Genomic DNA, 16,057 nt, shown 5'->3' on the forward strand with positions numbered 1-16,057 from the left:
TTTGTTAACCAATATGAACCACTGTATTCGATCTATGATTTTAATATGCACCCACTTGTGATGACGATCAAATTGAACCAGCTGGAAGATGATATAAAGTTCTTACATCTCTACAACCAGAACCAACAGCTGTACGATATCTGTCTATTGCTGACATCAACCATTACTTCCTCTAGAACATAAGAAATAGGAGCAGGAGTAGGCCTTCGAGCCTGCCCCGCCATTCAATAAGATCATGGCTGATCTGTCGTGGCTCAGTTCCACATTCCCGCCCTCTCCCCATAACCCTTAATCCTCTCGCTTATCAAAAACCCATCAACCCGCGTCTTAAAAATATTTAGTGAGGCAGCCTCCACCACCTCAACGGCAGAGAATTCCAGAGATTCACCACCCTTTGAGTGAAGAAGTTCCTCCTCAACTCTGTTCTAAACCGCCCCCCCTTTATCTTGAGGCTGTGCCCCCTAGTCCTACTGTCCTTTCTGAGCGGGAAGAGTCTCTCCACCTCTATCCTATCCATCCCATTCATCATCTTATATGTCTCAATGAGATCTCCCCTCATTCTTCTAAACTCTAATGAGTACAAGCCTAGTTTATTCAGCCTCTCCTCATAGCTCAACCCCCTCAACTCCGGTATCAGCCTAGTAAACCTCCTCTGCACTCCCTCCAAGGCCAAAATATCCTTGCACCTTCACTTATTTGCTAATGAAACCTCATCTGTGCTTTTTCCAGCTTTGGACTTGCTTATTCCTGTGCTATCTACCTATCACAACCTAGTGCTCTTGATATAGGCAAATATTTCAAGGTGCTTTGCAGGTCTCTAACTGGACAAAAATTGATATCTTAAGGGAGAAAGTAGGACAGGTGACCAAAAGCTTTGCTTTTTTTTGAAAAGAGGGTCTTGGAGGAGAGAGATTTTTTTGAAGGCAATTTGAGTTTAGAGCCTTTATGGCATAGCTACCAATGATGGGGTGAAAAATATTGAGATGCAGAAGAGACCTGAGGCAGATGAATTTGAAGTTCTTGGAGAATTTTTAAAATATTTTTAATCCATTCTTATAGTTACAAAGCCAATGTGCAAAGTGGACCCAGCAAACACAAATCAATCTTGCTCCAAAAACCAAATTCAAATTGAATCCATTTCATGATCCTCACAAGAGACAAGATCCAAGCTGACAAGATAAAGCTTGCATCCCATCTTGGGCTTTTTCCATTCCTTGAGAGTTCTAGGACTAGAGGAAGCCAATGTGAGATTTGAGCATAATTAAGATCTAGGTGATGGGCAGGATGTCATTATAGGACTTAGCATTAAATTAGGATACAGACTTGTGGATCTAGCAAAGTAATGAATAGACAAATCTGGAGGAAATAAAAAAACATGGGTTTAATTGTAGATGAGCTAAGGCAGGGACAGAGATGAGTGAAGGTGATCTGTGTCATGAAGTGGCTATGAGTCGGAAGTTAAGCTTGGTCAAATAGAACTAAGGTTGCAAATAGTCTGGTACAGCATGAAACACTGAGTGGGATGTAATCAGTATTTGTGTTTCAGAGGTGGTAATATATCCCACCTGTAGAAAGATGGGGGACATTCTCAAGATGGTGTAATGACTTCTTGCAAGCTGTGCCCAACACACCCTTTAATTCTATCTTTTACTCTTGTTCTATGCTTCTCAAACTCTCTTTTTTCTCTGCACCCTAACTATATGACTGTAACAATACATTCTACACTCTATGTACGGTATGCTTGTAGAACACACGAAACAATACTTTATACCAATGCATGTGACAAATTCAAATATCTCATGCTTTTCTGATATTGCTGCCATAATTTTTTCAACATGATCCAAATTAAGAGTCGTGAACTAGTGGCAAAATATTGTACTCAATAATGTACTTCCCCCCCCCCCCCCCCCCTCAGCTAGTAAAGTAACACCCGCAGTGAGTGCCAATTAGGTATTAAGAAAAATTTGGGTGGAAGGAAAGCACTTAAAGGATATTTTGTATTGTTGACCATCTTTACTGGCCTCCATCTTCAGTTGCCAAAGTTTATGTTTGCAGTTTTGATTTTCATGCCCTCCACTTTGCTTCTTAGTTTGTTTTACACAGTAAAAAGTCTGACAACACCAGGTTTTAGTCCAACCTATTTATTTGATAATATACTCACTAGCTTTCGGGGTTACCCCCTTCGTCAGGTGAATGGAGAGTTCTGGCCTCAGACAGAGCATATAAAGCACAGTTTAGAGATTACTGATTAAAATGCGAATCCTTACACCTAACCTGCTGTTCAAGACCTGAAGTGGCTGATAATGTGAGTGGAAGGAGCACTGATCACAGTTTAAAGAGATGTGTATTGTCTCCAGATAGTACAGTAAGTGAGGTTTTGCAAACCCAGGCAAGTCATGGGGGTTACAGATAGTGCGACATGAACCCACATCATAGTTTGTTTTAGCCATGCATTTAGACACTGCTGTCGAACTTGTCTCCATTCCATTCGTTTCAACAATTTAGCAGTTGGTGTAAAATTTTCAACTGAATCCTGCTTCAGAAATGTTATGTATTTGATAACAGTAACTAGCATTCGGTCATGGTAGAGCTTAAACATTCAGCATTGACTGAAGTGCGGGAAATGTATTCAGTGACTCGAATCGCACAGGAATGGTGGAGGACATATTATGACGGGTAACCACTCAGGCATATGTTCTTATCGTAACGATGACATCAATTCAATTTCCGAGATGGAGGCAGCTTGAGATTTACTATCGCGCGTGAAAGAATTGGGCACTGGTTACAAACGCAATGGCTGCATTCAGCTGCTCCACACTCCACTACCCTTCTGCACGGAAACACGCCTCCACTCCAGTTAAAAAAAATATTTACCACCCTTGTGTTTGGCGGGGGGAGGCGGGAGAGAGACTAAGAAAGCAACAATTCCACGATATTATTTCACAAGTGTACCTGATTTTCAAATCACAGCATGGTGTTGAAACACCTTGAAGGGTAACTTTGAAAGAAAGTTATCTTTCTGAACCTGCAACATCACCATCAGCAAAAGGAGGAGGGGAGTGTGTTGGTGGCGGCGGCTCGAGGTTTTACATCGAAAGCAGCAACTGCACGGAATTTCACAAAGAAAGTAATTGATTTTCAAATCTCAGTATGTGGTTACTTCTAAACTTTAAAAGCAATTATATTTTGAGACTGCACCACAACCAGCAAAAATTTCACAAAAAGAGATACCTAATTTTCAAATCACAGCATGGTGTTTAAACACCTTAAACGGTAACTTTGAAAGGAAGTTATCTTTCTAAAACTGCACCATCACTAGCAAGGGGAGGGGAGTGGGTGGGGGTTTTACATATAAAATAGCAACTCCACAAAATAATTTCACAAAAGAACTACCTGATTTTCAAACCACGGTATAGCGTGCTTAAATACTTTGAGGGGAAATTTTAAAAGGAATTAGCTTCGAGGCTGCCCAAGGAGTATGAAAGGAGGGAGGGGAAGAAAAAATATATAAATTAGCATTAAAATGACCAATGAATGAGATGGTCTGCTTTCACAACTGCCCAAACATTTTTAAAAAAAGGCTATGGTGCTGCCAGGCAAGTCACTCACCACCTGTTAAAAGGGTGATCAAATTGGGGCTCAGAAGCCAAAAATCACAGCCAGAAGATAAAACCTGAAAGGGGGAGGGGTAGAGAAAAAGAGTTGGGCTTTTTGATTATTATGAATTTGGAGATGCAGGTGTTGGGGTAAACACAGTAATAAGTCTCACAACATCAGATTAACGTCCAACAGCTTTTAACCTAGTGTTGTGAGACTTATTACTTTTTGATCATTTACACGCAAAGAGAGAGAGGAGTTTCCCTCGGCCGGAAATTAAAGAGTGGGCAGGCTGCAATGAGGAGACCTGACGTTGAGAGGCCGCCTCCACTGGCGTGCCTTGACGCCACATTTTATATTTAGGAAAAAAAAGCCCCTAAACTTCCCCTCCCCCCCGAACGATGTCCCTCAGAAAATTTAACCTTTTTTATACAAGAAAATAAAAATTGACAATGATGATGTATCCCGCCTCTGACCCTCCTCTCCCCGCCATGCGGCGCCGACATGAAGCCTCCGCCCGGCAACTACTTTCGCCTCAACTTTCCTCCTCGGCCCTGCCCCCCACCCACCGCTCAACCAAACTTGGTGGAGGAAGGGGAGGTGGGCGAGACCGTGGTGCCTTTTGATTGACAGGTGGCCCTGCCTAATGAGAAGCGCCGTCGCCGCGAGCAACGTTAACGGAGCCGCGGGGGCTGACCAATCAGCGCGCGGGAGAGGAGCCAGCAGGTTTGGTTTGCCGGCTGGCGGTCTGTGCGCAGGCGCGAAGGAGTTGCCCTGGTTGCTGGGGGATTGGAAATAGGCTTTAAAGAGAGAGAGGGGGAGGAAAAAGCTCAGCCGCCAGATAAGAGGTTATATTGTTTTATATACAGATTTAAAACAGGAATTAAAAGATAATACAGCCCCCCCACCTTCCCTGCCCCCCAGAAGGAAGAGAAATGAGGGAAGAAGCTGCTGTTGCTGCAAGCCCGACCTAGGGTAAGTCTTCCTCACCTCCCAACACAGAGCGGTAAAAGAGGGAGGGAGAGAGAGAGAGGCTGTGTTTTTTTTTGTGTAAATGTATGGATCTCCTGGGAGGGTTTGTGTATTTCTCTCCTAAGAATCACTTTTAGGGTTAGGCTCGGCTGTGTATGGCTAGGCCTCTGTGGACTCTGTCGCTTTTAAATCAACTAAATCCTCCTACTCCTCCCCCCTCCCCCCTCCTCAGCAAAGCTTTCAGTTGATGTGACTGGAAACCCTGACGTCCATGGTAGATGAAACACTTTAAAACACTACAGGAAGAGACTTTAAAAAAAATTAAAAATGTATTTTTAATCGATTTTGCAAGTTGCTTTTCAAGTCCAGGCCAACAGTATTTCAGATTTCCAGCATTCACAGTATTTTGCTTTTATGGTAGTACAGTATAGGGTGTGTGCATTTATTGATATGTATTTCATTAGGCGTGGGAGAATTTGCACATTGTATTGCACCAGGTTCCTTACTGTGTTTCGGGTAGTGGCTGTTTTTACTGGGTCAGGTTGTGAGGTTGTAGCATTGCCATGAAACCACCAGATGATGAATTGGCTAAAAAAAGGTAAGTTTGTGCTTAGGAAATTTTAAGTCTGGATCTATTAAATATTTAGTGTGTTTAGTAGAGGGCACCAGGGATGGGGAACAGCATGAATATGATGGATCAAATTCAATCCTTGTGGACTGAGAGGTGAAATGCTCAACATTTTATGACTTTTATCGTACCTGTCTGTATTAATTTCCATTTTCTCTTCTGCCCACCCGTCCATGTTCTTTCCAGTTAGAAACAAAATGATCATTTCACTAATAGGGAGGTGCCTATGGTTCCTTATGGACAGTGGTTATTTACCCTTCCTTGGTACAGCAGTGTGAATGTATTGAAATCATTCATATTTAAACCAATAGAAGGCAGATAAGAGTTTGAGGTGTGAAGGACACTTTAGGATCAAAGTTATTATTAAGAGTAATGTGGATTGTTACGATCTCCATAGACAGCAATCACTTTTGAAAAGAAATCTGAACTTCTAGTTAAAAGCTGAATGGATGGCATGATGAGATTTCGGACTTTTTTCAACTTTTACTGTAATAAAACATTAGAAGTACTCTTGACTAAACACAATCTTTGGTAATTTGTACATTAAAACACAAAATGAAACATTACCCTTTCTCATTTAGCACAACTGAAAATGCACTTCACTGACATACCTTGCTATTCTTTTAATTCAGCATTCAATTCTCCTGAATCAATCCAAAGTGATTCCTGGCTCCTAAGTGCCTTCTGTCTTTTCAATCTGAGCATTGGAAAGACAGTCACATTCTTGTGAAGTAGTGACTTTTTACCCATAGCTGCTCTCCTCCCAAATCTGGGCAGGCTAATCTTGTCTGAGAATTTTTGAGAACGTTTTGGACCGTTCCCCTCCTGAAAGGTCATCTGCCTGGCACTATGAATCATGTGGCCCTTATATTCCAGTTAGAAATGTTGATTAGCTATCTCTGAGACCTGGAAGTAAATGGACAATTTTAAAGTAGTCTTTTACAACCTGATGTTCTCAGCACTTTTCTCTGACTTATGAACTTTGCAATCTGTTCACTCTTCACACAAGCTGCTGCTGTTCCCTCCAAGTGTAAACATTGTGCACCTCTCCCCAGCACAACAATCTGGGCCGTCTTTAATCTCTAACAATCAAACCACCCAGGCTTGCAGTTAGGCAGACCTTCAGAAGAAGTCACATGACTCCTTTTTAAGATACAGAACCAAAACATAACAGTCTTTTAAAACTCACGACTGTCACAGAATGTAAATCATTTTATAATTTGTCGGGATTCTATTTTGTAATAGGTAAACAGTCTAATGGGAGCTATGACTCCAACACCAGCAAGTTTTTTTTTAATCCACTCTAGTTCTGTGACATTTTACTATACAGCTCAAATTAAGTTTAATGGAAGATGGCCTTCAGAAAGGCTTCCTACCCACATGAGGACCATTGTTGTAATTTTTCAAAAATTAACATTTAATTTCTCACAGGATCTTTCTTGAATTTTTAAAGTTGTTTACTGGGTGGCACTGATCAGAGCAGACGTCTTTGGGCAATCATTTGGATACTATCCAGATATGTTCAGTGATGTGCAATCTGGCCAAAACATGCTAATGATGAATGAATAAAAAGTTACATGACAGTTGCATTGCTTAACTAGCAACTTTTTTAAATACACTGCACTCAAACTGAATTACTTTTTTTTATAGTAAATGCATACTTTCAAATCCAAATTAAGTTATAGCTGTAGAGAAGTGCTGGTGCAGTATCCTAGGAAACTATTTTTAATGCTACAGATGTAAGAGAAGTTACTTGGTACAGATGTATTCTATTATGTATGTAAATAGGAGTCACGGGGTGTGAGAAGAAGAATATTATCAAATCCTGTATATCACTTGGAAGTATGTTTCATAGTTGCCTCTGCTGTTCTGGAAAAGCTGAAATGTTGCTCTTCCATTTTAAAATATCAGTTTGCGATGTTGTAGTGAATTACTGAACGCATGATGAAACATAGCTTTAATGTGATTTACCTTTGGGAATTTTTCTCAGCAAATGGAACTGTTGCCTTATGGGATCCTGGGCACTATCTCATTTTTTAAGTCCAAATGACATTTCAGTTGTACCTGATAGAGAAAGGATCAAGCCTTTATGTATTTGGGTAATAGTTACAAAGCTTTTTTGCTGCTGTATGACTCTAGCATATTTAATTAATAATGTTTGTAATCTATCTAACTAAGCAATTGTGGAGTATCACAATGGGTGGCATTCTCTCATGACCCCACAGTGGCAGGCCAGGGGTGAAATTCTAAAATCGTTTTTTTGCCAGCGTGAATTTCTCATGGGATCTTCCGCTGCTGAGCTCATGATGGCTCAGGAGACTGACTGGCTACCATGAAAGTGATTTGAACCCTGCTAATGGGATGCAGATGAAGGCCAGATTCTCCATGACACCAGGAAGAAAACACCAGTATGCAAATGGAACAACACGGTGTACGAATGTCGAAATTTAACTGATCAATGCCCGGGGCTGCTTCGAGAGTTTGGAATGGAGACCATCAGCAACCCTGGATTCTAGAACGTTACAACAGTGTGTGTTGGAAGCATCTACATGGTGTTCCATTTTGGATATCCTAGACGAAGCCCACCTTCCAGCCTTGTGTGCTCCTGGTGGCCCATCTTTATTTTCAATAGTGGATCAGTAACGTTGGAAACCTTTTCGATATGGTGCTCTGAAATGACAGCGGACTTCTTGGCATCAGGCCAAACCTGCCATGGAATATGGCACAAAGCACCTGGTTGCATAATTAATGAGGTTGGGGCTGGAAGATATAGTGTGTTTTCCTGACAGCCTCCACAGTAGTAAATGCACAACGTTCCTGCCCCTGCCCTGGGACCCATCTCCAGATGGGAGAATTCCACCCCTATCTGTAGGTTCATTCTAGGACCTGGTTGTGGGAAGCTGAATAACCTCATCTATTCAGGACTTTGAAACTAACAGTAATCCATTGTGTAGTTCAAAAAAAGTCAGTTGTACCTCTTTGAGGCCTTATTATTTTTTGGGTGTCCTTTCCTCTATCTCTCCCTGTATAGTGACTAACTTGGTTGCTTGGTGATTTGGCAGTGTTGCAAGTTTACTGCTCTCCTCTTCCAACATCTTCAGTAAATGCACCTTAGTGAATTTTGGAGTACATTACAGCATTGGATTATCTGCTCCAAGATACAGACTTAACTTTGCCATGTTTGTTTGAATAATAATGCAAAATTACACTTTGTCGTGACTTCGGTTTGTAAGTAGCTTGAACTTGCTGACCTTTTGTAATGATACAAGGCCATGTACTTTGTAAGAACTTTTTTTATTATATATTTCTTGTACATGGGCTTGTCATTCTCAGCACTGTCTCTTAAAGGATGGCAAAAGGTCCAATGCATTAATGCATTGAAAGCTGAAATTGAGAGGAAGCCTAACGCTTTCCTACAGAGTAAAAGTTAAAGCAGGAGAATGGTCACCAGCAACTATTTAGTTTTATGGCATTGAAATCTAAGAAACTTTGCCTTTCTAATAAAGTAAACTTGTTAATTTTTTTTTGAGTGATGGCCTCAATCACTTTTTTTCCCCCCATTTGTTCTGGAGATATGTACATCACTGGGAAGGGCAGCATTTATTTCCCATCCCTAATTGCTCTTGAGAAAGTGCGTGTGAACTAACTTAGACTGCTGCAGTTGACATGTGCTGTCAGAGAGGGAATTCTAGGACTTGAATCAAGTGGCAGTGCAAAAATGATGTTAAGGTGGCCTATGTTGTGCCGGCAAACTTGGAGGTGGTGAGATACCCAAGCATCTGCTGTTTATATTCTTCTAGGGGTACACGTCATGGCTTTGGAAGGTGCTTTTGAAGGAGTCTTGGCAATTTGCTGCAGTGCGTCATACATATGATGCATTGCCACTGGCTCTTACTTTTAATATATATTTATAATGCATTTCATCAGGCTTGTTTCTGTTGATAGTATAAATATGCAAAAACAATTTGGAAAATATCTTGCATGTCCATTGACTTATTGAGTATATGTGTTTCATAGTCTGGTCTGGGGCTATGTCAACCAAAAGTTCCATGACGAGACTTGTGACCTGTAATGAATGAGTTGATTTTATCTAGACCGTAGTGGAAAACCAAAAATGTTCTGTGATCTTGGTCTTGGGAGAGAAAAGTCATCCACAAATCTTGATCCTCTTTGTTAAGTGACTCCTCTGGGAATGTGTTTCTGCCTGGACATTAAATGCGGATGGGATGCTCACTTGTCTAATCACTATCAATGGCATTGTCCAAGTTCATTTGTTTTTGGAGTGAAACTTGCACTAACAGATTCAAACCTGGGTACTTCTGGTAGAAAGCTGACACATTATGTAAAACAAAGTGTTCAAGAATTCTGATTTGAAAATACAATTGGAGCTGAATGTTACTGGGAAAAATGTAAATTTGGAATTTTAATTGAAATAGTTTATACTTACAAGAAAATTGCACATGAATTATTTTCAAAATTTGTCTTGTATGCAGCTGGAAGAATAAATGCTTTGTATTTCTTTTATAACCAGCTCATTACACGTGTAGGAGTGTACCACAAGCTTCTGCAGAGAAAAAAAGATTTCCTGAACAAAACAATTTTCTACTGTACTGGTTCTGTTCAATGCTGAAACACCCAGAGATTTTTTTTTTGAGTAGCCTATACAAAGGTCTGTTGTGGGCCATGCCAATCATTTCCTATTACTTACGACATACAAAAAAGTTAAAAGTACCCATTATACTCCCAAGTAAATGAGAAGTATTAGTTTTTTTTCGTTCTCTTTAATTTGAGACCTTAATTTTCATTTGAGATGCAATTACCATTCCATTAATGTACCCAAATCATTTGGACATTGCCCAGCAGCTAATTGACTGTACAGAAGATCGTTGGATGTTCAACAGTCATTCATCCAATGAATATAGCTGAACCAGAGCTGACGTCACTGGCTTTGCAGTGCGTATGCTGATGGAATTAGCATGCTCCATGACCTCTGTTGGTCACTTTGTTTTGCCAAGAGATGCTGAGGATATGTAAACCATCTCCCAATTTGCAAAACATACATCCACCACTCTGTTTCCTGTCACTGAGCCAATTTTATGTCTTTACTTTCCCCTTAATTCCCCAGGTTTCCAGCTTCCTAATGGCACTTTGACAAATGCCTTGCAAAAGTCCACATGTATATCTACTGGACTATTTTGAGCAATTTTCTTTGTTGCCACATCAAAGAATTCTAACACATTCAGACATGATTTGCCTATTAGCAAGTCCATGCCTGCTCTCATAAAAACATAGAAGGTAGGAGAAGGCCATGTGGCCCTTCGAGCCTGCTCTACCATTCATCATGATCACGGCTGATCATCCTAATCCTTCTTTGTCCCCGTAACCTTTGATCCTATTCATCTCAAGTGCTATATCTAGCTGCCTCTAGAATACATTCAATGTTTTGGCATCAACTACTTCCCGTGGTAATGAATTCCACGGACTCACCACTCTTTGGGTGAAGAAATATCTCCTCATCTCCGTCCTAAATGGTTTACCCCAAATCCTGAGACTGTGACCCCGGGTTTTGGACTCCCCCCACCACTGGAAGTGTCCTCCCTTCAATTCAGTTGAACTCCAGCAAAAACAATGCTAACCTAGTCAACGTCTCCTCATTCATCATCTCACCATCCACAGAATCAGCCTAGTAAACCTTCACTACACTCCCTCGAGCAAGAACATCCTTTCTCAGAAAAAGAGACCAAAGCTGTATGCAATATTCTAGGTGTGGCCTCACCAAGGCCCTCCTTGGAAAAAATTTATTTTGCCCCCGGTGATGATTTTCCTGTAACTTACCCACTCCAATATTTGTTTGGCTGACAGTCTGCAGTTTCTGGCTTTATCCCCCTCTACTTTGTTGAATATTATAATAAGATAGCGCCAGAGCATTGGAGGCCTGTTAATCCTGTAACGAATACTGATTGAAAGTTTCTACTATTTCTACCTTTTTTGTCCTTGCAGCAACCTAGGATGTATTCCACTCAGCTAGCTTGGATATAGTGCGGTATATATTTTAATATATTGAAAAGCAAATGAGTTGTTTCATTAATAACCACTCATGGTTTAAGCGCCAAAACAATTTGGAGCTAAAACTTGAATTACTGTTACTGCAAGTTTGAAAGAACATTTTGAGCAAGTTTTCATTTTATAAATAATATATGTATATTTTGAGCTTAAATTGCTTATTTGTGCAATTTGAGGTTGGTGTTCAATCACCATTTTACTGTTAGTTCAAGAGTTTGCTGCATAAGATAAACCTATGTTAAGTGGTATTCCGCTATTGTAAATGCAACGGATGTTCGTTTGTAACTGAAATACTATGCCTCGTGAGCAAGGAGGACTGTGACAATTATCTCACTTGTACTGAAAGGTAAAGAAGTTATTAAGGAAAATTACGCGTGTACAGAGCACTTAGTGACCATCTCCTAAAGCTTTGTAATGCAGCTATTTGCTCTCCAGAGCGGGTCTTTCAGTTGCTCTGTTTAAATTCTGTAAATGGACCTCTAGGCTGAACAATGTGGGCTAATCCACCTCTGACAGTATGTTGAATTTGTTGCAAATTGGAAGAATATTTATAGCTAGGTGACTGAATTTTCTATTTTTTCCATTCACAACTTGAATTTCTGAGCGTAGGAGTAATAATGCCTCCAATAATTTATTTAAAGTATTTAATGTGTTCAGAAATTTAGAACTCCATTTAATCAAACGTCACCGTGTTTGGAGTAGTTATTTGCAGACCAAATCTTCACCACTTCCCTTCGTACCTAAGAATACAAATCTCATCTGTGGGAATATTGAGCCTTGGGTGAAGTAATGGATAGTTTTATTTTACAGAGAGGCAATTAGACCTTGATTTTGTTACTATATCACTGTTGAGTAACTATTCAGTTCTGGGAATAGAAGCAGCATTTGTAAGAAAATCTTCTAAACGCTTTAGATAGATCTAGTTTGAGAACCCTGTGGGAGAGAGAAAGATCCAGCCCTATAGGTTACTTGGCCATGCAAAATTCTCTGTGTACCTGGATAGGTGGCGGAGTGTGGTGACTAGGGAATTTTCACAGTAACTTCAAAGAAATGTTAATGTAAGCCTACTTGTGACGCTAATAAATAAACTTTTCCACTACTGATGTAATGTAATTTGTCATCAGTTATTAATATATACATTGAACGAATCTGCACATTGCATTTCCTTTATTTTCTCCCCCACTACTGTCAGGACTTGCTGTTCTGACTCAACTCCATTTTGTTACAGTATGGTAACTACATTTATTTCTATTCAATTTCTTCCTTTTGTCCAAAGAGCTGGTTTTTATTTTCAGGACTTTCTCCTCTCTCTTGCACCCCTTTAGTCCTTGTACTGTTCTCTGCACAAGGGGCAGTAGGATGCAATTAACCTACTTTTAGGTGGCTCAACTGAGATTGAAATGTTGTATGGACAATTATCTCATTTTGTAATTGGAACTTTGAGTGAATCTGAACTGTAGTTTCTTTTGTCGCAATGGCATGATGTAGTGAGCAGGATTAACTGTTATTTGACAACCCGAACTAACAAGATCAGAGGAGTTCATTGCAAAGTTATACATTGCTTTTGGACCATGATATGCTAATTTTCTTTCCAGAGGCAATCAATTGCACTCTGACAACTTTTAAGCTGGAGGTTGTTTTGTTTACCACGTTTTACACTTCTGTTAGGTCCAGCTCGGCTGTTGGTAGTGCAGGTCATCAGTTTCAGCACAAAACTGTCCCATAATTGGTAGTAAACTGTGATAACATTGTGTTTCTTGGAATTAGCTGGCTTAGAAAATGGAAAAATGTTGCAGGTCTGCAAAACATCTGAAAGTTACCTGCTGTACATCAGTCCTCCCTGAAGGTTCAACACCTAAACCACACATCTGTCTTTTTTCTGTTTTTTGACCCTAACAGATTTGGTGTCTTCCCAGCTCTTGGAGGTTTTGAAAATTTTATTAACAAATGAATGTGGGTGCAGTAGTGACGTCATTCTTGGTTGGAACTAAATAGGAAACCCTTTAATATGCACCTGAGATGTTCTGTACAAGTCCGAGTGTTTGAACTGATGCTGAGTGAACTGATAAAATCTTCAGTGATGAAACCAGCCATCTTGCTGAGTGGAAAATAAATAATATTCAAAACTGTCTTTGGTGTTTGGCCTCGAACTGATTTCTAGCTTGGCGTTTTTTTTTGGAACCTTGCATTTTTGATCTGGGTTAGAAATACTTACTTGTGACTGGAATCTGCAACTTTCACAATTCTTAGCCGCAGTGATGTCTAGCCAATAACTTGCCTATATGAAATGTTTCAAAACAAGTTTTGAAACTTTCTGCTGATACCAAATTATTCATAAATGTAAACAAAGCTTGGCTTCATTTTTTTAAATTGAACATTGATTTAATTAAGGTGATCAAGTAAAGGACAGAACAGCTTTGAAGTTTCACTGTAACAAAGAACTATTAAGCCGCTTGAAAGCAGCAGTTTTAACTGGCTAAATTCTAGCACAACATATTTCTTGTGCTGAATTCCTTACACTCAGTGGCCCATGTGGTACACATTCACCATGTTGCTTAGCCATAGAAATCAGGAAGATACAGAAGCAAAGTACTCACTCACTCTAGATGCTGGAAATCCCTAGCAGCAAAGGCGTGTGGGTGGCACAGTGGGTTTTTTTTATATTCCAATTCAACCAAATCAAGTCCAATTCAGAGTCTCAACAAGTTGAGACATTCCCAATCCAAGCTGACAAGACAGGGCTCTCACCTCCTGTATTGGGCTTGACCTACATGATCCAAATTGATTGGAGTAGGCATAGCTTCTCCAAGGCTTGATCTCATTTGCATCTTAGCCAAAAGGCTGAGATGCCACTTTTTAAAAATTGCTTCAAATGAAGCTAAAATGTAACCTAATGACTTCAGCCAAGCACACACAGCATGTCGATGATACACTTGATCTGTCAGTGGTAGGTACCTGGGTTCTATTTCCTGATTTGGGTCACTGTCTGTGCAGTCTTCACATTCTCCCCATGTCAGTGTAGGTTTCCTCCTGGTGCTCCAATTTCCTCCCACAGTCCAACAGACATGCTGGCCATGCTAAATTTTCCCTCAGTGTACCTGAACAGGTGCTGGAGTGTGGTGATGCAGGGATTTTTACAGTAACTTCATTGTAGAGTTAATGTAAGCCTACTTGTGACACTAAGAAATAAATTCAAACTTTGTCCCATAACCTTTGATATAAACATACTTTGTAACACCATTGGTGGTAATCTATTGATAAACAGTATGCTGTGATAACCTTTAAAACTGATTTCTGTTGCTCATCAGTCTATTAATTGCATGGAGCAGATGTCACTTTGTACCTTCATTTACTCAGCATTACATTTGGAAGGGGGTGGAAATATAGTTCCTTCCTTAACTTTCCCCATTGCACATTTGGTGTCTGAAAGGATTTAAGAGCAATTCATAGACCTGGACCTTTTGTTTTATTGACCATGTATATAATACAGTTTGTCCTGTGAGTTCTATTTTCCTAATCTCTCCCTGTGGGATATGTTTTTGTATTAAATTCGTTGGGTTGTTTGCAATTAGTTCATCTTGTGTGGGGAAAATCCAAGGCGTGTATCTTTTTTTTGTGACTATGGTATAGAATCATACAACTCGGGGACCATTGTCACATCTCCTTTGGTAAAGCTATTCAGTTCATCCCATTCCCCTGCTCTTTCTACGCAGCACTGTCTTAAAAAAAATTCATTCGTGTATTTATCCAATTTTTGTGTTGCAGTTGAATCTGCTTTCAGATGGTGCATTTCAAGTCAGAACTTGTATTTTTTTAAAAATGAAAACGATCCTTAAATCAGTCATCTTAAATATATCCTTTTAGTTACTGACCTTCCTATCAATAGAAACAGTTCCTTCTCATTTATTTTTGATTTGATTCATTATTGTCGCATGTGTTAATATACAGTGAAAAGTATTGTTTCTTGCGTGCTGTACAGACAAAGCATACCGCACGTGGGGAAGGAAAGGAGAGTGCAGAATGTGGTGTTACGGTCAAAGCTCGGGTGTAGAGAAAGATCAACTTAATGCAGGATAGGTCCATTCAAATGTTTGATCACAGCAGGGAAGAAGCTGTTCTCGAGTCGGTTGGTATGTGACCTCAGATTTTTGTATCTTCCCCGACAGAGGAAAGTGGAAGAGAAAATGTCCGGTGTGCGTGGGGACTTTTTTTGCTGATGCAGCCAGGAGCGTAGACAGGGTCAACGGATGGGAGGCTGGTTTGCATGATGGATTGGGATACATTCACAACCTTTTGTAATTTCTTAAGGTCTTGGGCATAACAGGAGCCATACCAAACTGTGATACAACCGGAAAGAATGCTTTCTGTGGTGCATCTGTAAAAGTTGGTGGGAGTTGTAGCTGACATGCCAAATTTCCTTAGACTTCTGAGAAAGTTTACTCTTATCAAACCCATACATGTTTTTGCATGCCTCTTATCAAATCTCCTCTTAAACCTTTTTGCTCATCAAATAGCGTCCACTATTGCTTCACGAGGAAGTCCAATTTTTGGTACTGTTCTTGCAAATCTCTGCAGCACCCACCCCCAAGCCTCCACATCCTTTCTAAAGTGTGGTGCTCAGAATTAGATGCAATGTTCCAACTGCAGCCAAGTCACAAATTTTTTAATAAATAAATGATTCAACATATTTATTAATAATGACAGACTTCCTTTTTTTTAACAGCCTTCTAAATTTATCCCATTGTCCCATGGGGGTTCCTGCACCAGCCTTAAAATTTAATTGTTAAATTTGATCTG

At 40.0% G+C, this 16,057-nt stretch overlaps 1 protein-coding gene across 4 annotated transcripts in view; it reads left to right on the forward strand.

The window, feature by feature from the left end:
* Window positions 1-4,374: 4,374 nt before the first annotated feature.
* LOC145358852 (casein kinase I) overlaps window positions 4,375-16,057 on the forward strand; it is a 98,870-nt gene continuing 87,187 nt past the window's right edge. For all 4 annotated transcript variants that reach the window (XM_080213187.1, XM_080213189.1, XM_080213188.1 and 1 more), the window contains exon 1: window positions 4,375-4,572. The gene's annotated coding sequence lies outside the window, so the exon portion shown is untranslated. The remainder of the gene's footprint in view (window positions 4,573-16,057) is intronic.

Source organism: Carcharhinus amblyrhynchos, chromosome 26 (genome assembly GCF_965287045.1).
Source record: "Carcharhinus amblyrhynchos chromosome 26, sCarAmb.v2.hapA, whole genome shotgun sequence".
NCBI lineage: Eukaryota > Metazoa > Chordata > Chondrichthyes > Carcharhiniformes > Carcharhinidae > Carcharhinus > Carcharhinus amblyrhynchos.